This window comes from Pseudorca crassidens, chromosome 1 (genome assembly GCF_039906515.1).
Source record: "Pseudorca crassidens isolate mPseCra1 chromosome 1, mPseCra1.hap1, whole genome shotgun sequence".
NCBI classification, from domain to species: Eukaryota; Metazoa; Chordata; class Mammalia; order Artiodactyla; family Delphinidae; genus Pseudorca; species Pseudorca crassidens.
Window position 1 is genome coordinate 56,750,415 of NC_090296.1, and position 26,612 is coordinate 56,777,026.

The window sequence follows — 26,612 nt, forward strand, 5'->3', positions numbered from 1 at the left end:
CTCTTTAAGGCAACAGATATATTCAGAATTTTAGTTATGATGAATTTTAGTAGCAAATATATTTAGATATGTTTATCATCATTATTTAATAAAATATGAGCATCTGTCATATGCAGTAGAGACTGTAGAATGCCATATACTATCATAAGCATGTTTAATTTAAAGTAAGCTACAAGATGGATGGGTTTCTATTTTTTTTTTTTATAACAAGGTTCAAGCAAAGGATAGCTTCGTAGTTACTCATCTGAATATCAGTCTTGAGGAAGTGACTCACCTATAAAATTTTAATGTAATTTTCTCCTGTCTTAATATGATTATTTCTTATTCCATCATACTTAGGATATATTATGGTGACTATACATTTTTTCAGTACAGCTAAATACAGCAAAAAAGAAAAAAAAACTAAACAGAATAACAAAAATCTAATCTCTTCTCAGTTTTCATATAGATAAGAACTTCCACGTTGTTAATATATGTTCATTTTATGCTGATGTTTTTTAAAACTATCAACTGAATTCTGTAAAGTTGGCTTTTTGGAACATTGTGCAAAAAACCCCCTGCATACTTACTATATGAAGGAAAAAGTATACCATAGAATTTGTGAGATGAAGAAAAAGAGGAAATATATATGACTGTATTCGAGCAGGCAAGTCTTATAGAAGATTTAGAAATATACCATAATTGAGAACGATGATATTGGATTAACACAGTTTTAGAATAATAAATTTTAAGTAAATATTTGCTAGACAATATTGGGTGATTAGCATTGTGTATTTCTGACTGAGGGAATATATTCATATTCGGAAAACAGATTAATATATTAAAGGGTTTCTTTATAAAATTTGAAAAGTCTAAAATTTTCTCTTACAAGGAAATTACTTTACTTTCCATTTGTAACTTTTCTTAACACCAGCATCATTACTTATTATCATTAATTTTATCACAGTGGAAGGAATGGCTAATATTTTTAATGAAACCAAATTTAATATTTCAGGTAGTTTTGACAGGTCTAAAATTCTTATCAAGGTGAAGATACTTCAATTCTATATCAGAGTTGAGTTACAATGTATATTTAATAATCAGGAATTTTTTTCAGGATAATTAGGATTTTGGACCTGCAATGAAAAGAGAGTGGGGTATTAAGAATAAGGGTCAAAGAAAAACTTCATTGGTAAAAAAGTGTAGCTATAACCAGATATCATTAGGAAAATGAAGAAGTGCTTTATTATGAGAAGGATAAAGGCCTGAGACCATCCTCAAATTAGATCTCTCAAGAATAATCTAAGGACATACCTCTTATATAAGATATTGAGAAAAGCTAGAGAATGGAAATCCCATACCTCTCCCTATCATCCCAGAAGTATAGCATTAAGGAAAACCAAAGGCGCTTTATCAAATAATCAGTATCTACTTTAATGATTTTTTTTAAACAATAAAATAACATTATATCTTGGTGGTTGTAATTTGAGTAAAACGTATTTTTTCATAGAAGGAAACTATGTTTTACTTTCTAAATTTAACTTTCATATTTTAAAGTAAACTATATCACACTGACATTAATTATTGAAATGAATTTATCACAATACAGACAATAAATTATAGTTTAATTATTTACATACTGTTAGATTGGTCTGAGCAATTTTAGGTATACAACTTGATGAGATCAACAAATGTATGCAGTCATGTAACTGCTCCCACAATAATGATGTAGGTATTTATAACATTTCCATCAGTGCTCAAATTTCTCTTATAACCCTGGCAATCAATGTCCTTCCCTGAGCCCTGATTCCTGCGAAACACTAATCTCTTTTCTGCCTTTAATCTGTGAAACCTGTCTTCCCCGTGCTCTGTGGACAATGATATCTGTGCTCAGTTGATTTTAATTATTATTTTAATTTTTTAAAAATTTTGACTTTATATAGGTCATTGCTATGTCTGCAAAACTTAGGTGTCAGTCACTGATTGGTCGAAGGTTGTGATTAAACACCTTGAGCCAAGTAAAATTTCTACGTTTTACCAATGGATCCGTGTATAGATCAGGTTTTACATTCAAATTTTAAGCAATTTTCAGTTCTACCATGAATTTTATATTTTGCTGAATCTTCTCCAGTCTTCTCTGTGCATGCTTCCAACTCATTCAGAAATGTGTGGAAAACTTTGGCCATTTTGTGTCTTCCCTGTTCCTAAGGGCAACCAGTCAGCTCTGGGTTTGTGGAGAGCTTGGGTCCTTTCCTTTGGTTTCCCCCATGTGTGTAGCTTCTTCAGCAGTCAAGTTAACAACATATGATAGTTATCAGCCTTTCTCAATGGCTCTTTCATTTCCAGGATCCGCTTGTTATATTTCTTGCTAGTTCTGCCACTGCCTTACTGGGACTATAATCTCTGGTTAAGGGAGCTGCAGGCTTCCCCTGTTTGCTGCTTTTGCAGGAGTATGGCAGTGACTTTTTAGATACAACGCTAAAGGCAGAATTAACGAAAGAAATAATTGATAAGCTGGACTTCATTAAAATTTAAAATTTCTGCTCCACAAAAGGCAGTATAAAAAGACTATCATAATCCCCATAAATGTATGTGTCGATGCAAAATAATCAGTATGTATAGTGGCAGTTCTAAAGTACTGAGGTCTTTTAGTGGATTCATTTTTACTGGATTATTTATCTATTTATTGACATATCTATAAAGGTCTTTTTTACAGATAATTAAATTTAGGAATCCTAGTATTCAGTACAGCTACATAAGTTGTAGCAATTATATAGCAAAAAGAACCAGAACATAAAATAAAACAGAATATTTACTTCACACCAGAAAATTATCTCCTGCCCCTTTTCAGTTGATCGCTGTCCCCAGTTTAGGTAAACATCTCACTTCTAACACCATGAATTAGTTTTGTAGAAACATAGAAATGTTTCATGCAGAAACATTTTTTTTGGGGGGGGGAATCTGGTTTCTATCATTTATTACCTGTTTATAGTTTCCATTTATCTGCTGAAATTGTCCATCTATTCACACATATTTTTCTTCCAGTTTTACTGAGATATAATTGACATATAGCACTGTGTAAATTTAAGGTGTACAGCCTAATGATATGACTTACATACATCATGAAATGGTTACCACAGTAATGTTAGTGAACATCATTCAGACATGTTTTTAATATTTTCCCTTAGATCATTTAGTATATTTCCCTAATTATGTTAAATTCTTTGTATAATAGTTTGGCCACTTATGAGTTTATTTCTATTAACTATTTTTTTACCCTCTTGGATATAGTTAACACTTTCCTGCTTCTTTGAATTTCTCATTACTTTTTATTATATGAGATATCATAGTCCAAAGAACAATGGAGAATTCATTAAATTTAATTTAATTTTCTCAGAAAACAGCATACACCTGTCTGTGATGTTGATATGGGAAGAAAGCATGATGAGCCAATCAGATCTGTAGTGAAATCTGGGTTTTGTTGCAGCTTTATTTATATTTAGTTCAACACTGGCATTAAAAATTTTGAGGATGGGATCATTGCTTCCCTTTAAGCTGGATCTGTGACTTTGCAGTGGTGAGATTCCACAGAACTCTTTGTATTTTATATCCAAGCTACTGTATACTATACAACCAGTTTGTTCTCGGGATTAGAATCTCTCTCTCTGGTATACAGGATGACATCTAGACTTTAGAGTTCTTGAAGAATTCTCTTTACACAGAGACACACCTTGAACCTGCTGGTGCTTTGGTGATTTCTCTTTGTCTTGCTGTCTTCCTCCTTCACCCCACTTGTATTTGTCCATGGCAGTTTGCTTTATGAAACCCTAATGTACCTTGGAGGAATGTCTCTCATTTCTCCTCTCTCATTTTCATCCTTCAGATGAGATGAAGACTCCAGGTGCCTCAGGGACAATTTTCGTCAGCTTTCCTAACAGCCTCAATCCTTTACATGTCCACAGCCTTGTATTCAGTAGAAGCACTGTGCACCTTATAGGGAGATTCTCTCTTAGCTAGATCTCCTGCACAGTTTCCAGCCTACAGAGGTTACACCATATGCTCTGAAAAGGCCAATGGAAAAGAGTTGGCAGGTGCTGGCTCATTGTGTAATTATGGCTCCTTGGTATTCCAAGTCATCCCTCCAGCACTCTCACAGTGGTTAAAAGTTGGGGTGATTTCTCCTTACCACTATTTATGTTGTATTCGCTCCCCTTCCTGCTGACCTTCCAGGCTTGAAAATAGCCATAGGTTGGTTATGTAACGGAAACATACGATATTGTTCAAAACTTAATTCATTAGTTTTTTTTTTTTTTTGGAGTCCTTATCACCATGTTTATTTTTAGATACTGAAGTTTTCTAATTTATCTGACTTGTTGTCATTGGTGAATGAAGTGATGGTCATCAGTGAAGTTCTGCATTCTAATTGAAAATGGAAAGCCATGAAATCTGCTCTTAATTATTCTTTACATTAAACTTAATTTTGAAGTAGAGTGAGAAAGGTCACTCCTGAGTTACAGAGGATGGAAAAAAAAATTCACTGCCATCTGTTTAATGATACTAGTAGCCATGATCACTTCACTCTCTCATGTATATCAAGTGTAATAAAATAAAATTATGCTGGGTAATGCACAGATGATCTCTCTTTAGATGATTTCAATTGAATAATGTGCAAAATCAATTTTCCTCATAATAAGCATATAAAATGTCCATTAAATTATTGCCATATAGCAAGGGACTGCCTAAGGGACTAGATCAAAAGAAAACCTACACACAGATATTTAAGAAAGAAAACAAAAATTCCCACCACATATATACAGTATTTAGCCGATTCTATTTATAGATATTCAGAAAGCTAAAATATTTTGAAGGACTTCTTTGCTGTTTAACAATAATTAATTAAATATTATATTTTTTAAAGAATGTTGAACATTTCTCCATTGGTATTAGGTTTGCCATTTAGGCTTTTTGTTGTGATTAGCCAGACAGTGCTGTGGATAGGACAGAAGCAGTATTCCTAGAGGAAAATGGAATATACTTTTCAGTATACTCTGAAAGAAAACGGGAAGAACACATAAATCCTTTCTTTTTGTCTGGAAGGAAAACACTTATGTAATTGTTTGAACTGTGAGCTGAATTAACTAAGTTTTTGTTTGTTATATTTTACATAGAATATCATTTTTACTAAAATGAAAATGTGTGCTGATTCACATTTGGATTTTGGCAGATATTTTCTAGAAAATGACTGATGTGGATCATTTTCAGGAAAACAATTGGCACTATTTGTTGCCAGTAATAAAATTTGAGTGTTAAAGTAAAAATTAAAATTTTGGAAAACATACATGGCACTGTGTGCTTGTAAGTTTGCCAATTCTTAAACTATTTTAAAATGAGATTGTCAGTGATTTTTAAAAATGTGATTATATCAAATAATAAAATGTCAATGTATGAAAGCTCTGTACAACTCAGTGAACTAATATTTTCCAAATGACCAATGCATGCTGTTGGATAATAATACATCAGTTAAAGATCTATTCAAAGTGCAAGATAGACCAATAGGCTATATTTAATCAGTATAGTTCCATATTCTATACCTCAATAACCTTTAATAAATGACCGCTTGTCAAATTTTGTGTATTATCTCAGTATAGTCACAATCACCAGGAAAAGCAACTAACATATTCTATGCTTTTTCAACTACGTAGTTATTTTCCCCCACCTTTATTGAGGTATGATTGACAAATAAAAGTGGTGTGCAGTCTGATGTTTTGATATACATCTACATTCTGAAATTGCCAATATCAAAGATATACTTAGTCTTTGATCAGAAATCTCACTCATGGAAATCTGTTTCAAAGTTACACTGACAAAAATACAAATATGCAAGTCTGTTTATTATGCCATTAATTATTTTATAATGAAATTTTAATGTTAATGTAAATATAACATATTACAAGATAAAGCAAATGAGAAAATATTTATTGTAGCTGGGATCTTAGATTTTGGTATGGGGGAAAGGAGAAAGATATATAAATTTAAGAATAAAAATCTTGTAGTCTTAAGTTTGGATTGGAAGTGTCTTTGTAAACTCATGAAAATTGATTTTGTAAAAAATTAGGTTTTTGCTTTTCTTTTATTAACCACCAAACCAACCTTGTCTTGGGGGCACATCTGTCTCAAAGGCTGATATCTCTAAATACCATTGCCTATTTGTGAATTAGTTGATTTTTAAGGCTGGAACTACAAACATTCAAGATGAGCCTGTAATATTTTGTAATTATCAAAAGCAAGTTGCTATTAAAGACTGTTAAGCATTTATCAAGTTGACTCAAGAAACAACTTGAAGTGGTTCCCTGGCCAAAGATGGGGAATTTTAACATTGATAAGTTAATTGCAATGGGCTGAGCACTTTAAATATGTAAAATCCATTATCCAAATGGAAAATTTATTTAAAAAAATAAACAGCTCATTTTCATCTCTGAATTATCCTAAGAAACCAAATTTATATTTTCAAAAGTAGCTATAAAGGAAAATAATCAGGACTCTATCCTAAAATTTATATAGGAATTTTTATCAAATTGTTAATAAGGGAAAGTGTCTGTTAAGGAAGTACCTGGCTAATAAAGAATAGCAGAGTTATAACATTACCATTTTTTTCCACTAAGAATGAAATGATAAATTTAGGCCATGGTCATCAGTGATTGCATTTCAAAATATGGAATACTCAGGCATTCTATGCATGCTGACAGAAGCACAGAAAACTGAAATGAAATATCTTGACACTGAGTCAGAATAAGTCTCTAGATCTGTTGAAAAGATTAGTCTTTCTCCATTGAATTGTCTTTGCTCCTTTGCCAAAGATCAATGGACTTTATTTGTGTGGGTCTATTTGTGGACTCTATTCCGTTCCATCAGTCTATATCAGCAGTCCACAACCCCCGGGCTGCAGACTGGTACCAGTCCGCGGCATGTTAGGAACCGGGCCGCACAACAGGAGGTGAGCAGCGGGCGAGCGAGCGAGCGAGCGAGCAAAGCTTCATCTGCCACTCCCCATCGCTTCCCATTGCTCGCATTACTGTCTGAACCATCCCCCTGCCCCCTGTCCGTGGAAAAACTTGTCTTCCATGAAACTGGTCCCTGGTGCCAAAAAGGTTGGGAACCACTGATCTAGATGGTTCTCTTTCACTATCATGCTGTCTTGATTTCTGTAACTGTATAGTAAGTCTTGAAATCAGGCAATGTGAATTCTCTAAATTTTTTTCTCCTTCACTATTGTGTTGACTATTCTAGGTCTTTTACTTTTTCAGAGAATTTTTAGAATTAGGTTTTCAGTATTTATTAATAATTTGGGGGTGATTTTTAATAGGATTTCACAGATTTTATAGAACATGTTTGGGAGAATTGCCATCTTAACAGTATTGAATCTTCGAATTCATGAACATGGAATATCTCTTTTATTTAGATCTTCTTTGTTGTCTTCAGAGATTTTGTAATATTCTGCAAATAGAGATTGCTATATATATTGTTAGGTTTGTACCTAAGTATTTAATTTTGGGGGGCGCTATTGTATTTAGTTTTCAGTGTTCATGTTGTTATTTCTAACATATAGAATGCTGTTGATTTGTGAATGTTTATTTTTTGTCCTGTAACCTTCCTAAACCAACTTCTTAGTTGTAGGGTTTTTTTTTTTTTTGGTTTCTTTAGGATTTTATACATAGACAAACATGTCTTTGTATAAAATAAAACTGTAAAGACGGTTTTATTTTTCCATTTGAATATGTATGCCTTCTATTTCCCTTCCATGCTGCATTTTACTGGCTAGAACTACCTCCACTTTGTTGAATAAATGGTTAGAGCACACATCCTTGTCATGTTCCTAATAGGAGAAAGACATTCAGTCTTTTATCATTAAATATAATGTTAGCTATAGCATTTTTATAGATGCTTTTTTAAAAATTTAAATTGAGGAAGTTTCCTCTATTCCTGTTTGTTTTTTTCTGAGTTTTTTTTTTTTTTTGCGGTACGCGGGCCTCTCACTGTTGTGGCCTCTCCCGCTGCGGAGCACAGGCTCCAGACGTGCAGGCCCAGCGACCATGGCTCACGGGCCCAGCTGCTCCGCGGCATGTGGGATCTTCCCGGACCGGGGCACGAACCCGTGTCCCTGCATCGGCAGGTGGACTCTCAACCACTGCGCCACCAGGGAAGCCCTTCTGAGAGGTTTTTATCCTGAATGGGTCTTTCCGTTTGATGGCATTTTAAATGACATAAAATATGTTTTGTTATTTTATGATAAAATAACTTATGATATTTTTATTTTACTTTAAGTATAATGCTTACATTTTAAAGTCACATGATAGAATAATGTAAATGTATGCTTTCTTGGACTTGTTTCAAGTTAATTTAGGGTTGGGGAGATGGTCAAGCAGATGATTGACCATAGTTAAAAACTTTTTAATTTGGGTGATGGGCCTACTGTGGGTCATTATGCCTGCCTCTCTACTTTTTAACATATTTGATTTCTTTTTTTTTTTTTTTCTTAACATAAAGTTTCATTATCCAAATTCTCATATCAATACCTTATAGCTAGTTTATAATTTATTGCTTAGGATTGTATCAGATCACTTGATGCTAAATGATATTTGTTGTTTATTTGTTTGAAATGCAAGGCCATTTATGAAATAATTTTCCACTTTACTCCTTTTTGTGAAATTCTTTTCTAAATGTATTCAACACAGTTATGGGGGGAAAAGCCATATGGCATCTTTCATGTGTTTTTATTTTTTTTAAAGGCCATTCTATTTCTTCTCATCTGCTGTCACTGTCTTTGAACAGAATAAACATGATAGATTCATGGTTGGAGAACACAGGAAAAACAACTTGTCGGTCATTCTCAAAATTCTTGTATCAATACACAGAAGTGGCTGAATGGATTATGAAGATTCTTTTGTTAATATTATTAAATATTATTTGCTAATTTTTGTATTTTAAATATATGTTTAATAGTTTAATTAGAAATATTCAAATTATTCTTATATGATTTGAAATTTTTATCTAAATTATATTACAATACATTTAATTTATTGTTTCTCTTTTTCAAAATACCTCAAACCTGTAGACTGATTAAAGGAATAAAAACTGAGCAGAGAATGAGTAAAGGAAGTTGGGGTATAGTCCTAACTCAGCCAACCAAAATTTGTGTTTCAGCAAAATGACTTAAACCAACACTTTTCTCCATTTCTTTACTCCACTCTACCCACACATCCCAGGGTAGTTGTAATAAATAAATATATAATAATGGCAAACAGGACAATAGAAATTACTCTAAATGAGAAGAAGTCTTGACATAAGGATATAAAATAAAAAGAGGATGATTGAAAACAATTAGAATATAGGACTAGGTTAGTAAGAAATGCTTGCCAATTTGCCAATATTTTTGGACATTGAAGCTGTTCGATTTACCTGCTTAAACGTAACTTACATGATTTCATTTCAAAATAACCATAAACAATTGAAAGGGTCAAAGTCAGAAGGCCATTATGGTGGTAAACAGACATAAATTATAAAACAATGAATAAATTACCTATCTTTCAGGTAAAAAAGTGAAATTAAATTTCTACAAATGGATCAGGCACTGAAATTAAGTGTCAGGTTTCTTTTTCTTCCTCTTCAGATAATTATTGCATGCGTCTAATAGCTACCATTTGTTTTGTGGAATACATATATATAAACAGGTAATAAAATGGAAAGCATACTGGTGACTTTTATTTAACAGGCTTGCCAATATTCCTTGGAAGGAAAAATTTTTTAAAATCAGTTTAGTTTTAACTCTGTGGTAAATAATCTTGAGAACCAAATGTTTCATCAGTATTGCAGGTTTCACCCAAATATATAAAATAACAATAATTATTATAATGTAATTTACGTAATTATTTTGGGCACATATATAGGAAACTTATTGTGACTTTACCGAGGGAATGTGACTAAACATATATATATTTAATTTCATAAATTTATATAACATTAATATTATAGATTAAAAAATATAAGTATTCGTTGTGATCTCCATTTTTATTACCATACTAATTACAAAAGACTGTAAGATCTATGTGGGAAATATATATATATATTTTATAGCATAAAATATGTATAATGTAAAAATATAAAATATATTTATAATATAAATATATATAATTAATATTTTTACATGTAACAAATTTATATATATTAATTGATATACGTAATTATATAATTGATCAGAATATCCTGAAGCTTAATACAATGCCAAATATATAGTAAGTGATTAAATATAATTCAGATAGAATAATATATTGCTATAAATACTACTTTTAAGTTATTTGAAGCCCCAGAAATCATTTTTGAAACAAGGAGGTATGTGTATGTTTGTGTGTGTATGTGAGAGAAAGAGTGTGTATTTCTGTATGTCTTGTGTGTATGACATCGTCTCTCTACTATACTTACATAAAAGTTTACTAACACTACTCTCACTTTTGATCTGACAATGTAGAAACCAAGTGACTTTCAAAATGTTAAGCATATAATATTACTCTTGTCCTTCACAGCTTTGGTGTCAATTATAATGGCCAGCACATTCTTTCATGAATTGACACTCTTTTATCTGTTGGCAGGAGTGCAAAATGGATCAGCTCCTTTGGAAATCAGTTTGCCAGTTTCTTAGAAAGCTAAACATACAACTACCGTTTGACACAGCAATTCTATGCTTCTTAGTTTTCTCCCCATGGGAAATGAAAATGTATTTTTATACAAAGAGAATGATACAATTGTTTGTATCATCTTTATTCCTTAATCATTAAAAACTGGGAAAAACACAGATATCCTTTAACCAGTTAATGGATAAACAATGGTAGTACATCTGTGCAATAGAATATTAATCTGCAATATCAGAAGAACAAACTGTTGATGCACACAACATGGAAGAACCTTAGAAACAGTCTGCTTAAAAGAACCCAGACCTCAAACACGTTGTGTTTTCTGTGACATTTTGGGAAAGGCAAAACTATAGGAATGAAATAAAAGATCAGCGATTGTTAGGATTTGAGAAGTAGGGGCAGGGATTGACTACAAAGGGTCAGTACAAAAAGTTTTGTTGTGAAACAAATGTTCCATACAGTTCTGCAACTGTAGAGAATGCAGATAGTCATGGTTGCATGGCTCTATGCATTTGTCCAATCTCATAGATCTTTATACCACAAAGAGTAAATTTTAATTGATGTAAATTAAAGAAAAACAATATGTGAAAGTACCCAAGGTTCACTGAAGATTGTGACAAATGAATATAAGTATATTACAAAGAAATCACTAACTTTAAGGGTCTTAGGAAGAGACAAGCTGAAGTAACTTTGGAAGACAATGCTCTTACAGGATAGTGAAGGCGAAGGTCAAGATAAACTATCCACACATTGTGCTTTAAGTGGTAAAATTGTTTTTCAGAATGTATGGGTTAGCAATTCTAAAACTAATTTATATGTGTAATAGTGTTGAACAAATGCATGTACATGTTATTGTAGAGACTAAGACCCACATTTCTGTCTGTAACAGAAGAAAATGGCTAGAACAACTCATGTGGTGTAGGACTGGTGTTGGAAGTATTATTATAAACTCAAGTTTTATCAATGTAAACTCATGTTTGTATGAGTTTATATTGTTACCAATATAAACTCTATTAGCCCTGTCTGTTGAGAAGGGCTAAAAGATGTGACACCACAGTAGCAATTTGTACACCTAGTGCCAGATCTTGGTTTCTTTTTTTTTCACATCTTCAATTTTAATAGACATTGCCAAATGAGCACTCAAAAAAGCTGTTTCAATAGTCACTACTCAAAAGTGAACAGAGCCACCTAATTGCTCAGATCCTTATCAAAACCTGATAGTCTTAAACTTTTTCATTTTTGCCAGACTGATGAGAGGGAAGAAACGTTAGCTCACTGATTTAATTCACAGTCTAAAGAGCCTACAAGGGGGGTGGAGGGACAAACCAAAAATAACGCCTTGCAAATAATGAATGCAACAAACTATTTTGGAGACTGGTAAGGCACAATTAAGAGTGATGCCGCTTACTGGGTGCCTGTTTTGTGCCAGGAACGAAGCTTGACAATTTACAGGAGTTACCTCTGGCTCTTGCAGCACCAGGGCACTGGTGTGCCCCCTTTACAGATGCAGAGATAAAGGTTCAGAACAGTGAAGTAACTTACCAAGTTCATATCACAAGCCGGGAGCTGGGATTTAGAGAGTTACTCAAACATCACCACATTCCAGTTTTCAAATCTTTCCATCACTCCAAAACTTTCTCTCATGCCCACTTGCTCCAGATCCCTGCTCCCATGCCCAGCCCCAGGCAACTACTGTTCTGCCTTCTGTCTCCATAGATTTCTCTTTTTTGAATATTTCATACAATATGTAATCTTTTGTATGTGGCTTCTTTTGCTTAGTGTAATGTTTTTTGAGGTTCATTCATGCTGTAGCATATTATCAATAGTTCATTCCCTTCTATTGCTAGTAGTATTCCACTGGATGGATTCACCAGTTGATGGACGTTTGGATTGTTCCCAGCTTTTGGCAACCATGAATAACACTGGTATGAACATTCACATACGTGTCCCTGTGTTGACATATGTTTTCATTTCTTTTTTTTTTTAACATCTTTATTGGAGTGTAATTGCTTTACAATGGTGTGTTAGTTTCTGCTTTATAACAAAGTGAATCAGTTATACATATGTTCCCATATCTCTTCCCTCTTGCGTCTCCATCCCTCCCACCCTCCCTATCCAACCCCTCCAGGTGGCCACAAACCACCAAGCTGATCTCCCTGTGCTATGCTGCTGCTTCCCACTAACTATCTATTTTACGTTTGGTAGTGTATATATGTCCGTGCCACTCTCTCACTTTGTCACAGCTTACCCTTACCCCTCCCCATATACGCAAGTCCATTCTCTAGTAGGTCTGTGTCTTTATTCCCGTCTTACCCCTAGGCTCTTCATGACCTTTTTTTTCCTTAAATTCCATATATATGTGTTAGCATATGGTATTTGTTTTTCTCTTTCTGACTGACTTCACTCTGTATGACAGACTCTAGGTCCATCCACCTCACTACAAATAACTCAATTTCGTTTCTTTTTATGGCTGAGTAATATTCCATTGTATATATGTGCCACATCTTCTTTATCCATTCATCTGTTGATGGATACTTAGGTTGCTTCCATGTCCTGGCTATTGTAAATACAGCTGCAATGAACATTGTGGTACGTGACTCTTTTTGAATTATGGTTTTCTCAGGGTATAGGCCCAGTAGTGGGACTGCTGGGTCGTATGGTAGTTCTATTTGTAGTTTTTTAAGGAACCTCCATACTGTTCTCCATAGTGGCTGTATCAAGTTACATTCCCACCAACAGTGCAAGAGTGTTCCCTTTTCTCCACACCCTCTCCAGCATTTATTGTTTGTAGACATTTTGATGATGGTCATTCTGACCGGTGTGAGGTGATACCTCATTGTAGTTTTGATTTGCATTTCTCTAATGATTAGTGATGTTGAGCATTCTTTCATGTGTTTGTTGGCAATCTGTATATCTTCTTTGGAGAAATGTCTATTTAGGTCTTCTGCCCATTTTTGGATTGGGTTGGTTCCTTTTATGTTATTGAGCTGCATGAACTGCTTGTAAATTTTGCAGATTAATCCTTTGTCAGTTGCTTCATTTGCAAATATTTTCTCCCATTCTGAGGGTTGTCTTTTGATCTTGTTTATGGTTTCCTTTGCTGTGCAAAAGCTTTTAAGTTTCATTAGGTGCCATTTGTTTATTTTTGTGTTTATTTCCATTTCTCTAGGAGGTGGGTCAAAAAAGATCTTGCTTTAATTTATGTCATAGAGTGTTCTGCCTATGTTTTCCTCTAAGAGTTTGATAGTTTCTGTCCTTACATTTAGGTCTTCAATCCGTTTTGAGTTTATTTTTGTGTATGGTGTTAGGGAGTGTTCTAATTTCATACTTTTACATGTAGCTGTCCAGGTTTCCCAGCACCACTTATTGAAGAGGCTGTCTTTTCTCCACTGTATATTCTTGCCTCCTTTATCAAAGATAAGGTGACCATATGTGCGTGGGTTTATCTCTGAGCTTTCTATCCTGTTCCATTGAGCTATATTTCTGTTTTTGTGCCAGTACCATACTGTCTTGACTACTGTAGCTTTGTAGTATAGTCTGAAGTCAGGGAGCCTGATTCCTCCAGCTCCATTTTTCATTCTCAAGATTGCTTGGGCTATTCAGGGTCTTTTGTGTTTCCATACAAATTGTGAATTTTTTTGTTCTAGTTCTGTGAAAAATGCTAGTGGTAGTTTGATAGGGATTGCATTGAATCTGTAGATTGCTTTGGGTAGTAGAGTCATTTTCACAATGTTGATTCTTCGCATCCAAGAACATGGTATATCTTTCCATCTATTTGTATCATCTTTAATTTCTTTCATCTGTGTCTTATAATTTTCTGCATAAAGGTCTTTTGTCTCCTTAAGTAGGTTTATTCCTAGATATTTTATTCTTTTTGTTGCAGTGGTAAATGGGAGTGTTTTCTTAATTTCACTTTCAGATTTTTCATAATTAGTGTATAGGAATGCCAGAGATTTTTGTGCATTAATTTTGTATCCTGCTACTTTACCAATTTCATTGATTAGCTCTAGTAGTTTTCTGGTAGCATCTTTAGGATTCTCTATGTATAGTTTCATGTCACCTGCAAACAGTGACAGCTTTACTTCTTATTTTCCGATTTGGATTCCTTTTATTTATTTTTCTTCTCTGATTGCTGTGGCTAAAACTTCCAAAACTATGTTGAATGATAGTGGTAAGAGTGGGCCACCTTGTCTTGTTCCTGATCTTAGTGGAAATGGTTTCAGTTTTTCACGTTTGAGGACAATATTGGCTGTGGGTTTGTCATATATGGCCTTTATTAAGTTGAGGAAAGTTCCCTCTAAGCCTACCTTCTGCAGGGTTTTTATCATAAATGGGTGTTGAATTTTGTCAAAAGCTTTTTCTGCATCTATTGAGATGATCATATGGTTTTTCTCCTTCAATTTGTTAATATGATGTATCACGTTGATTGATGAGATGCAGCAAAAGCAGTTCTAAGAGGGAAGTTTATAGCAATACAATCCTACCTTAAGGAATAGGAAACATCTCATAAACAACCTAACCTTGCACCTAAAGCAATTAGAGAAAGAAGAACCAAAAAAACCCCCAAAGTTAGCAGAAGGAAAGAAATCATAAAGATCAGGTCAGAAATAAATGAAAGAGAAATGAAGGAAATGATAGCAAAGATCAATAAAACTGAAAGCTGGTTCTTTGAGAAGATAAACAAAATTGGTAAGCCATTAGCCAGACTCATCAAGGTAGAAAGGGAGAAGACTCAAATCAATAGAATTAGAAATGAAAAAGGAGAAGTAACAACTGACACTGCAGACATACCAAGAATCATGAGAGATTACTACAAGCAACTCTATGCCAATAGAAGGGACAACCTGGAAGAAATGGACAAATTCTTAGAAATGCACAACTACCGGGACTGAACCAGGAAGAAATAGAAAATATGAATAGACCAATCACAAGCACTGAAATTGAAACTGTGATTAAAAATCTTCCAACAAACAAAAGCCCAGGACCAGATGGCTTCACAGGTGAATTCTATCAAACATTTAGAGAAGAGCTAACACCTATCCTTCTCAAACTCTTTGAAAATATAGCAGAAGGAGGAACACTCCCAAACTCATTCTACAAGGCCACCGTCACCCTGATACCAAAACCAGACAAACATGTCACAAAGAAAGAGAACTACAGGCCAATATCACTGATGAACATAGATGCAAAAATCCTCAACAAAATACTAGCAAACAGAATCCAACAGCACATTAAAAGGATCATACACCACGATCAAGTGGAGTGTATTCCAGGAATGCAAGGATTCTTCAATATACGCAGATCTTGGTTTCTTAATATCATTCTCCAATAAAAGAAACTTTGTGGTTCCCTGAGAAAGTGGTTGATTCTAAGGATGGTGTAGGGATAATAGAAGATGATCCTACATCATCTTATATTGCCAGAAAGCAAGGAAATGTTCAAAACAAGACAGAACACAAAAGGATGAGGGTATGTCAAAAGAACACACAGGAGCCTATCTGAAGGTCAGAGTGGCCGAAGCTAAGACAATTTGAGCAGCAAAATAAATAACAGTTGAATTGGATTATAGCTTACTTAATTAAATATCCTTAAGTCCTTCCTGATATATTCTGAGGGAGAAAGGACAGCATTCTTATTGAAGGATAATTCTAATTAATAAATGTAAAAGAAATGAGTAAAATAGAAAGCTCCCTTTTCAGAACATTATAATAATAATCACTACTGGCAAGATCCACTGGTGGTTGATGAAATCATTTGGTACACAGTTAAGGAGAAACAGGATCTTTGTATATACTCAAAGTATCTTCTCCAAAACAAATATTTATTGATTAAAAATGGAAAATAGAATATATACAATGTAGAAATTGGAAAGTTTAGCATCACCAATAATAAGAAATATTGATATCATGTCCCCTTGATGTCGTGCACAGAGAAGGGCAGATTACCTTGTGGTATTCTTCCCAGTAATGTATACCCTCAGAGTAATCATGAGAAAACATCAGAGAAACACAGACTGATGGACATCCTACAAAATATCTGACCAGTATTCCTCACAAATCTTAAGATCATAAAAACAAGGATTCCATGCACAAACTAATCTATGGTGACAATGATCAAAATAGATATTAAGTCTGAAGGGGAAAATTGACTTGTAGGGATTAGAAGGGAGACTTCTAGGGTTCTGGAAAGGATAGCTAGCTAGCTGATAGGTATAGATAGGTCTGAATTATAGTTCAATGTTTCATATTTAAAAATTAATCAAATTCTTTTCTTAAGATTTGTGGATTGTAACAATATGTAAGTTATACCACAATAATTTTTAATGTAATGAAAGAAAAATAAAAAATCTTTTGTACGATCCAGAGGACCTGTGACCAATCTGTCTTCTAATTTTTACTTAACTCCATCCTACTGATTTGGAGAGCTTTAGTTTTCAGGAGGAAGTGTTACCTACATATCCTTCATAATTTACCACTGCCTGGCCTGTTTAGATTTATTTTCTACTCCTCGTCTCTTATGATATAATTTGCATTTTAAAATGTTTAAAAAATAGTTTACCAAATACATTTAAAAGGTATTTCTGTACCTTACCATTCAATTATTCATTTGACAAAAATTTACTGAATATTTGTTTCTACAATCCAATTACTGTTCTAGGCACTTGGGATATAGTTTAACTAGACACACAGTCTTCTTGTAACTTTACATTCTGGCGATGGGAGAAAAACAGATAATAGCTGTGCTGGAAATTAAATAGAGCAATATGGTAGTTATTAAATAGATTATTAGGGTAGATGCTGGGAAGAGGTCTCTTTAAAAAAGTAACATTTATTTTGAATTCCAAATGATGAGAGAAAGGCAGCTGACACCACATGGAAGAGCACTGCAGGCTATAAGAATGGCAACTGTAAACTTTGGAACAATCTTAGCAAGGGAGAGGATTCTAAAGACAAGTGTCTAGAGCACAAAAGGAGCAAGAGAAAGTTGTGTGATAAGAAGTTAGCAGTGCTATATCACATAGCATTTTGTAAGATAAGGAAATAAGACATTTTTGTTTATGTTTTGTCTGTTTATTTTTATTAATTGTAAGTGTAATTCGGAATAAACTGAGTAATTTTAAGCAGGGAGGGACCACGATCTACTTTATATGTTTAAATGCTTTCTCTAGCTACTGTTTGGAAAGATTATTTCAAGGTAGACAGAAAAGAAGTTAAGAAACTTGATAGAAAGCTTTGGCAGTATGCTAAGCACTATGTGATAACTGTGTGGCCTAGAGGAGAAGAGGTGGAGATGACAAGTATAAATTTTCCAGCTTTATTTTTAGAGGTAGAGATGACAGAGCATATTAACGAATTAGATACGGAGGTATGAGATACAGGGGCATTAAATATACCTAATTGCATGGTTTGAGAAACTCTATGGATGACATTGCCATCTATTAAGATGTCTTTTTATGTGATGCTTCCTAATTATACTTCTGATAAACTCTTGTTATTCATCAGACTGGACAATATCCTCCCGAATTTAAATTGATGCTTATCTAACCAATGCTACCTCTCATACCTGACATATACCTTATATACCTATAAATGCATTTATTTCACTGTTTTGTGCATTTTTAAATGACTGTTTTTATTATGAGGATGAAATCATGTTGAGGAAAGGGCAGATTAAAAAAAAATCTGTGTTTCTGTATCTTCCAGTCTTTGCAAGATTTCATGACACATAGTACAGCTATACTGTATAATATACTAGCCACTAGCCACATATAGATAATTCAATTTAAATTTCAATTAATTAAAATTAAGTTCCTTAGTTACACAAGCCAGTTTTAAGTGCTCAATTGCCATGTGTGGCTAGTGGCTATTATATCTTTGACAGAACATGTATAGAAAAGTTTCAATTAAATAGTGAGGTTAATTGAGTGTCAGTAAATAGATGGTAAATTGAAATTAAGTAGAATTGTCAAGTTGTGGCACAGCACTGTTCTCTAAGAAATCTGTAATTACCTTACCTCTATAATCATAAATTACCTTATAAAGTGTGTTTGGTTTTATTGGTCAACCATGTCTCATTTGTTTATTATAAATGCTGCCATCTGTAACAGTGTGAAAAATTTATAAAATAGTATTCATAGAAAATACATAATATAAATGTGGATATATGTATGTGTATATTTAGTGAATTTTCTCTGTGAACTATATAGACATCCAATTTAATTTCACATATACGTATAGATAATTAAAGAAAATGGCAAATCTGTCAATTTGGAATGTAGAAAGGCCCACATATTTCCATTTGTCACACTTTACCAAGTCTGAAAAATTTAGTCTTTCATTAGGAATAGTTTACTTATATTTAATGGAATTATTGAAATAGCTGACTTTACATCTGCTATCTTACTGTTTGTTTTCTATATGAACCACTTTTATGTTGTTCTTATCTATGTTTTGTCAATATTATTTTGTGAGCCCATTTTTCTTCCATAAACTTGTTAATTAAAAAGTCTTTCCGTTCTTTTAGTAGGTACTTTAGTGATCACAACATGTAACCTTACCTTATTTCAGTCCACCACAAAGTATTGCTCTTATTACTTCCCTAATAACCATAGAAACTTATAATACTTATAACTTCATTTATTCATCTCTCATCTTTTACAGTATTATTTTCATGCATTTAGTTATATTTTAAACCCTATGATCCCTTATTATTGTTTTATACAGTTAATGTTTGCCCAACATTCATTATATTTACCTTTTTGGTGCTCTTTATTCCATCCCACATGTCATTTTGCTCTCCTGTTCTAGCAGAAGGAAGAGTAAATCCCGCTACACTTCTTGAAGGAAGAAAGCATCATCTGGAGTCTCATTTCTTTAATAGACATGCTAAAAGGCAAAACCACATGTTCAAGAGTATACAGAAAAAAGAAACACAGATCATAAAAGCTAATACATTGTAATCCAGATAATAGAGGTTATTAACAAGGCCTTAAAAGTAGGTCTTAATAATATATTATAGAAAATGGAGGATAAAATTAACAAAATAGATGAGAATATGGAACACATCACCAGATAAAATAATCATATTAAAAGTTTAATCGTATTAAAAGTTTAGAATGTAAAATGCAATATCTAAAATTAATACCTCTTTAGATAAACACAGCAGAACTGAAAATGCTAGAGGTGTGATTAGAGAATTCAAAAACAGGTTGATAGCCAATACCTAAAATGAAGTGCAGAAAAAGTAGGAATTTAAAATACAGAAAAGAATGCTAGAAACCTTTGGGATAAAGTCAAAATATCTGCCATGCTTGTAATTGGAGTGCCAAAGAGAGAAGAGATTGAGTGCCAACAGTTCCGCTCAATGCAGATAAAGACTACACAGTTTCAAGCCTGGTTATCAGTCCAGGTAAGGTTGAAGCTACCTTGGCTTCACTCTTTGTCCTCCAGGATTGGCCACTAAAACACTCATCTATTTTTTTTTTTCTCACAAGAGTTCGGTTAAAGTCTGTTTTCTAGAAAACTTTCTGATTGAATATCTGGTGTCCAGATTCCTCCACCTCCTGAGGGAAAAGCAAGCATATGCTTCAGACACCCACAGTCCCTGTCTACATTTTGTTTGTTATCCAGCAACAGCTCCCTGTGGCATACATAGTCTGAACTTTCACCCTCTTGATTGTGTAATGTTTTAGCTTTCTATTGAGGCCATAGCAAATTATCACAAATTTTGTAGGTTAAAACAACACAAATTTTTTGTCTTACAATTCTGTAGGATAGAAATCAGACACAGGTCTCACTGGGATAAAATCAAGGAGCTGGCAGGGCTGTGTTCCTTTCTAGAAGCAATAGGGGAGAATCTGTTTCCTAGACTTTTCTAGCTAGTAGGGGCTGCTTTTATTTCTTTTTTTTTTTTTTTTTTTTTTGCGGTATGCGGGCCTCTCACTGTTCTGGCCTCTCCCATTGTGGAGCACAGGCTCCGGACGCGCAGGCTCAGCGGCCATGGCTCACGGGCACAGCCGCTCCACGGCATGGTGGGATCTTTCCAGACCGGGGCACGAACCTGCGTCCCCTGCATCGGCAGACGTACTCTCAACCACTGCGCCACCAGGGAAGCCCTGCTTCTATTTCTTAACTTATCTCATGCTTAGTTCATCTTCAGAAGCAGTGTCATAGCATCTCTGTGACCCTTCTTCCAACTTTACTTCCCCTTTGACCATATTCAGGAAAGTTTCTCTGCTTTTAAAGACTTAACAGTTTTGGGCCCACCTGGATAATTCAGGATAATCTCTCTATTTTAGTGTTAGCTGATTACCAGTCCCAAATGCGTCTGCAACCTTATTTCCCCTTCACACATTACAAGGGCTATTATTTTACCTTGCTTGAGTTTGGGCACATATGGTAGAAATAGGTCTTATAGGCAGCCATTTGACATAAAAGCTAGAAAACTCAATTGTCCCTCTGTGTCCTAAAATTGTTTCCCAATTGTGGATCCCTGAATGGTTTTTTGAAAGGGAAAATAAAGGCTGGCTGGCCACAACATTTCTCTAACAATATTTACTAAGACATGCCCAGAATTGCCACACGTCCCCCGGTTAAGTCTGTAAAAGTTAGTTCACCTCACTGGGGTCTCCCCTCTTTGGTGTCTTACCTCCTCAAGGTCTCCACCTTTTGAGTTCTCTATCTTCAGCCAGTTGATCTCTATGTTTTAAATATATTTTTTCTAGTGGTTTTGATAGGAGTGCTAGTGCTCTGCTAGCTAATAATCCCTCGTAGAAGTTGAAGTCTTCCTTTATCATTTTATTTTTCAACCTAAAAATATGTAACACAATCTTTTAAATTTGCAGTTGAAAAACAAGCAAAGAAAACAACAAAAAGTCCAACAATGGCCTGTCTGCTACTGTGGAGTTTAGGTGATAAAACTAGTACACTCTTGATGTTTAGATTGTAACTTTTCACATTAGACGACTCTGACAAAAATAAAATAATTCAGTCTTTGCTTATATAAAGTGCTCAGAAAATTAAAGAGCACTTTATAAGTTACTACCTAAAAATTCCACAAGTTCAGGACATTCATCACTGGTCAAATAATTTTTCCTGTAACAGATGCCTTAAAATATTTTCTTTCTATTTTAAGTATTCCATAAGTGAACAATACTACCTGGAAATTAGATTAGCAATATAACTATATTATCAGATTATATATTATTTATAGCTCAGGTAATAAAACACTGTAGAATTTTTTTTTAATCTGAAAGCCCTTAAGAATTTAAATTTTTGTGTAATATGTATAATAATGAATACAACATTGGCTTAATATTCTATTTTCTTGAAATGTCAGTAGCTAAAGGATAAGAGTCATGAAGAGTTTAGATCAATAATTTAACTTTTCACAGAAGCACAAACAATCCTGAAGTGCCCAGATGATGATCCTCAGCTCAACTTTATCCTCACAATTCAAGCCTTTGACATCCCTTTAGGAATTCTCTAATCATTTCTATAAACCCTTCATATGATCAAGTTATTTAAAAGTACTATTATATCCTTAATGTGAATTTATATTCCGTTGCTTGAAGTTGGGCCAGTGTGGTAGAAATGGGCCTTTTAGGCAGCCATTTGAGATAAACACCAGAAAATTCAGTTGTCCCTCTTTGTGTCCTGAATTATTGCTCAATTGTAGGTCCCTGAATGCTGGGTTTTTTTAAGAAATAAAACAGGTTCTTTACTGGATCTTAAAACATAGAGGTATATAAAATAAAAGGTGAAATGTCCACTGTTTCTTGGAAGTAACCATTTCTAAACAGTGTATGTGTTTAGTAACATATGAACAAGTGTTCATATATCTTTATATTGATAATTATTTTTTAACAAAACTGTTGTCATACTATTATATATATATTATTTTCCAATTTGCTTTTGTTCCCACTTACTAGTGTATTTGGGATATTTTCCTAAGAGCACATATTCCCTTCATTTTTGTTTTTTTTCTGAGTCAACTTCTACTTTTTAATTTTTTTAACATCTTTATTAGAGTATAATTGCTTTACAATGTTGTGTTAGTTTCTGCTGTATGACAAAGTGAATCAGCTATACGTATACATATATCCCCATATCCCCTCCCTCTTGCATGACTCTTCCACCCTCCCTATCCTACCCCTTAGGGTGGTCATAAAGCACAGAGCTGATCTCCCTATGCTATATGGTTGCTTCCCACTAGATACCTATTTTACATTTGGTAGTGTATATATGTCAATGCCACTCTTTCACTTCGTCCCAGCTTACCCTTCCCCCTCCTAGTGTCCTCAAGTCTATTATCTATGTCTGCATCTTTATTCCTATCCTGCCCCTAGGCTCTTCAGAACCATTTTTTATTTTAGATTCCATATATGTGCGTTAGCATACGGTATTTGTTGTTCTCTTTCTGACTTACTTCACTCTGTAAGACAGACTCTAGGTCCATCCACCTCACTACAAATAACTCAATTTCGTTTCTTTTTATGGCTGGGTGATATTCCATTGTATGTATATGCCACATCTTCTTTATCCATTCATCTGTCGATGGACACTTAGGTAGCTTCCATGTCCTGGCTATTGCAAACAGTGCTGCAGTGAACATTGTGGTACATGACTCCTTTTGAATTATGGTGTTCTCAGGGTATATGCCCAGTAGTGGGATTGCTGGGTTGTATGATAGTTCTATTTTTAGTTTGTTAAGGAACCTCCATACCGTTCTCCATAGTGGTGTATAAATTTACGTTCCCACCGACAGTGCAAGAGGGTTCGGTTTTCTCCACACGCTCTCCAGCATTTATTGTTTGTAGATTTTGTTAGTTAGTTTGTTTTTGTTTTTAACACATTTTTTAAATTTAATTTTTTTAACATCATTATTGGAGTATAATTGCTTTACAGTGGTGTGTTAGTTTCTGATTTATAAGTGAATCAGCTTTACATATACATATATCGCCATATCTCCTCCCTCTTGCATCTCCCTCGCACCCTCCCTATCCCACCCCCCCTAGGTGGACACCAAGCACTGAGCTGATCTCTCTGTGCTATGTGGCTGCTTCCCACTAGCTATCTGTTTTACATTTGGTAGTGTATATATGTCCATGCCACTCTCACACTTCATCCCAGCTTGCCTTTCCCACTCCCCATGTCCTCAAGTCCATTATCTGTGTCTGCGTCTTTATTCCTGTCCTGCCCCTAGGTTCTTCAGAACCATTTTTATTTTTTAGATTCCATATATATGTGTTAGCATGCGGTATTTGTTATTCTCTTTCTGATGTACTTCACTCTGTATGACAGATTCCAGGTCCATCCACCTCACTACAAATAACTCAATTTCATTTCTTTTTATGGCGGAGTAATATTCCACTGTATATATGTGCCACATCTTCTTTTTCCATTCATCTCTCGATGAACATTTAGTTTGCTTCCATGTCCTGGTTATTGTAAATAGAGCTGCAATGAACATTGTGGTACATGACTCTTTTTGAATTATGGTTTTCTCAGGGTATATGTCCGGTAGTGGGACTGCTGGTTTGCATGGTAGCTCTATTTTTAGTTTTTTAAGGAACCTCCATACTGTTCTCCATAGTGGCTGTATCAAATTACATTTCCACCAACAGTGCAAGAGTGTTCCCTTTTCTCCACACCCTCTCCAGCATTTATTGTTTGTAGACATTTTGATGATGGTCATTCTGACCGGTGTGAGGTGATACCTCATTGTAGTTTTGATTTGCATTTCTCTAATGATTAGTGATGTTGAGCATTCTTTCATGTGTTTGTTGGCAATCTGTATATCTTCTTTGGAGAAATGTCTGTTTAGGTCTTCTCCCCATTTTTGGATTGGGTTCTTTGTTTTTTTATATTGATCTGCATAAGCAGCTTATATATTTTGAAGATTAATCCTTTGTCAGTTGCTTTGTTTGCAAATATTTTTTCCCATTCTGAGAGTTGTGCTTTCACTTGTTTATGCTTTCCTTTGCTGTGCAAAACTTTTAACTTTCATTAGATCTCATTTGTTTATTTTTGTTTTTAATTCCATTTCTCTAGGAGGTGGGTCAAAAAGGAAGTTACTGTGATTTATGTCACAGAGTGTTGTGCCTATGTTTTCCTCTAAGAGTTTTATAGTATCTGGCCTTACATTTAGGTCTTTAATCCATTTTGAGTTTATTTTTTTGTATGGTGTTAGGGAGTATTCTAATTTCTTTCTTTTACATAACTGTCCAGTTTTCTCAGCACCACTTATTGAAGAGTCGGTTTTTTTGCCATTTTATATTCTTTCCTCCTTTATCAAAAATAAGGTGAACATACGTGCATGGGTTTATCTCTGGACTTTCTATCCTGTTCCATTTATCTACATTTATGTTTTTGTGCCAGTAGCATACTGTCTTGATTACTGTAGCTTTGTAGTATAGTCTGAAGTCCAGGAGCATGATTCCTCCAGCTCCATTTTTCTTTCTAAGATTGCTTTGGCAATTCGGGGTCTTTTGTGTTTCCATACAAACTGTGAAATTGTTTGTTCTAGTTCTATGACAAATGCCATTGGTAGTTTGATAGGGATTGCATTGAATCTGTAGATTGCTTTGGGTAGTATAGTCATCTTCACATTGTTGATTCTTCCAATCCAAGAACATGGTATATCTCTCCATCTGTTTGTATCATCTTTAATTTCGTTCATCAGTGTCTTATAATTTTCTGCATACAGGTCTTTTGTCTCCTTAGGTAAATTTATTCCTAGGTATTTTATTCTTTTTGTTGCAGTGGTAAATGGGAGTGTTTCCTTAATTTCTCTTTCAGATTTTTCATCATTAGTGTCTAGGAATGCAAGAGATTTCTGTGCATTAATTTTGTATCCTGCTACTTTACCAAATTCACTGATTAGCTCTAGTAGTTAGAAGACTTTAGCATCTTTAGGATTCTCTATGTATAGTATCATGTTATGTACAAACAGTGACAGTTTTACTTCTTCGTTTCTGATTTGGATTCCTTTTATTTATTTTTCTTCTCTGATTGCTGTGGCTAAAACTTCCAAAACTCTATTGAATAATATTGGTGAGAGTGGGCAACCTTGTCTTATTCCTGATCTTAGAGGAAATGGTTTCAGTTTTTCACCATTGAGAACGATGTTGGCTGTGGGTTTTGTCATATATGGCCTTTATTGTGTTGAAGTAAGTTCCCTCTGTGCCTACTTTCCAGAGGGTTTTATCCATAAATGGGTATTGTATTTTGTCGAAAGCTTTTTCTCCATCTATTGAGATTATCATATGGTTTTTATCCTTCAAATTGTTAATACGGTATATCACTTTGATTGATTTGCATATGTTGAAGAATCCTTGCATTCCTGGGATAAACGCCACTTGATCAAGGTGTGTGATCCTTTTAATGTGCTTTTGATTCTGTTTGCTAGTGTTTTGCTGAAGATTTTTACATTTATGTTCATCAGTGATATTGGCCTGTAGTTTTCTCTTTTTGTGACATCTTTGTCTGGTTTTGGTATCTGGGTGATGGTGGCCTCATAGAATGACTTTGGGAGTTTTCCTCCCTCTGCTATATTTTGGAAAAGTTTGAGAAGGATAGGTATTAGCTCTTCTGTAAATATTTCATAGAAGTCGCCTGTGAAGCCATCTGGTCCTGGGCTTTTGTTTGTTGTAAGATTTTTAATCACAGTCTCAATTTCAGTGTTTGTGATTCGTCAGTGTATATTTTCTATTTCTTCCTGGTTCAGTCTCAAAAGGTTGTGCTTTTCTAAGAATTTATTCATTTCTTGCAGGTTGTCCATTTTATTGGCATATAGTTGCTTGTAGTAATCTCTCATTATCCTTTGTATTTCTGCAGTGTCAGTTGTTACTTCTTTTTGATTTCTAATTCTGTTGATTTGAGTCTTTTCCCTTTGTTTCTTGTTGAGTCAGCCTAATGTGTTATTTATTTTGTTTATCTTCTCAAAGAA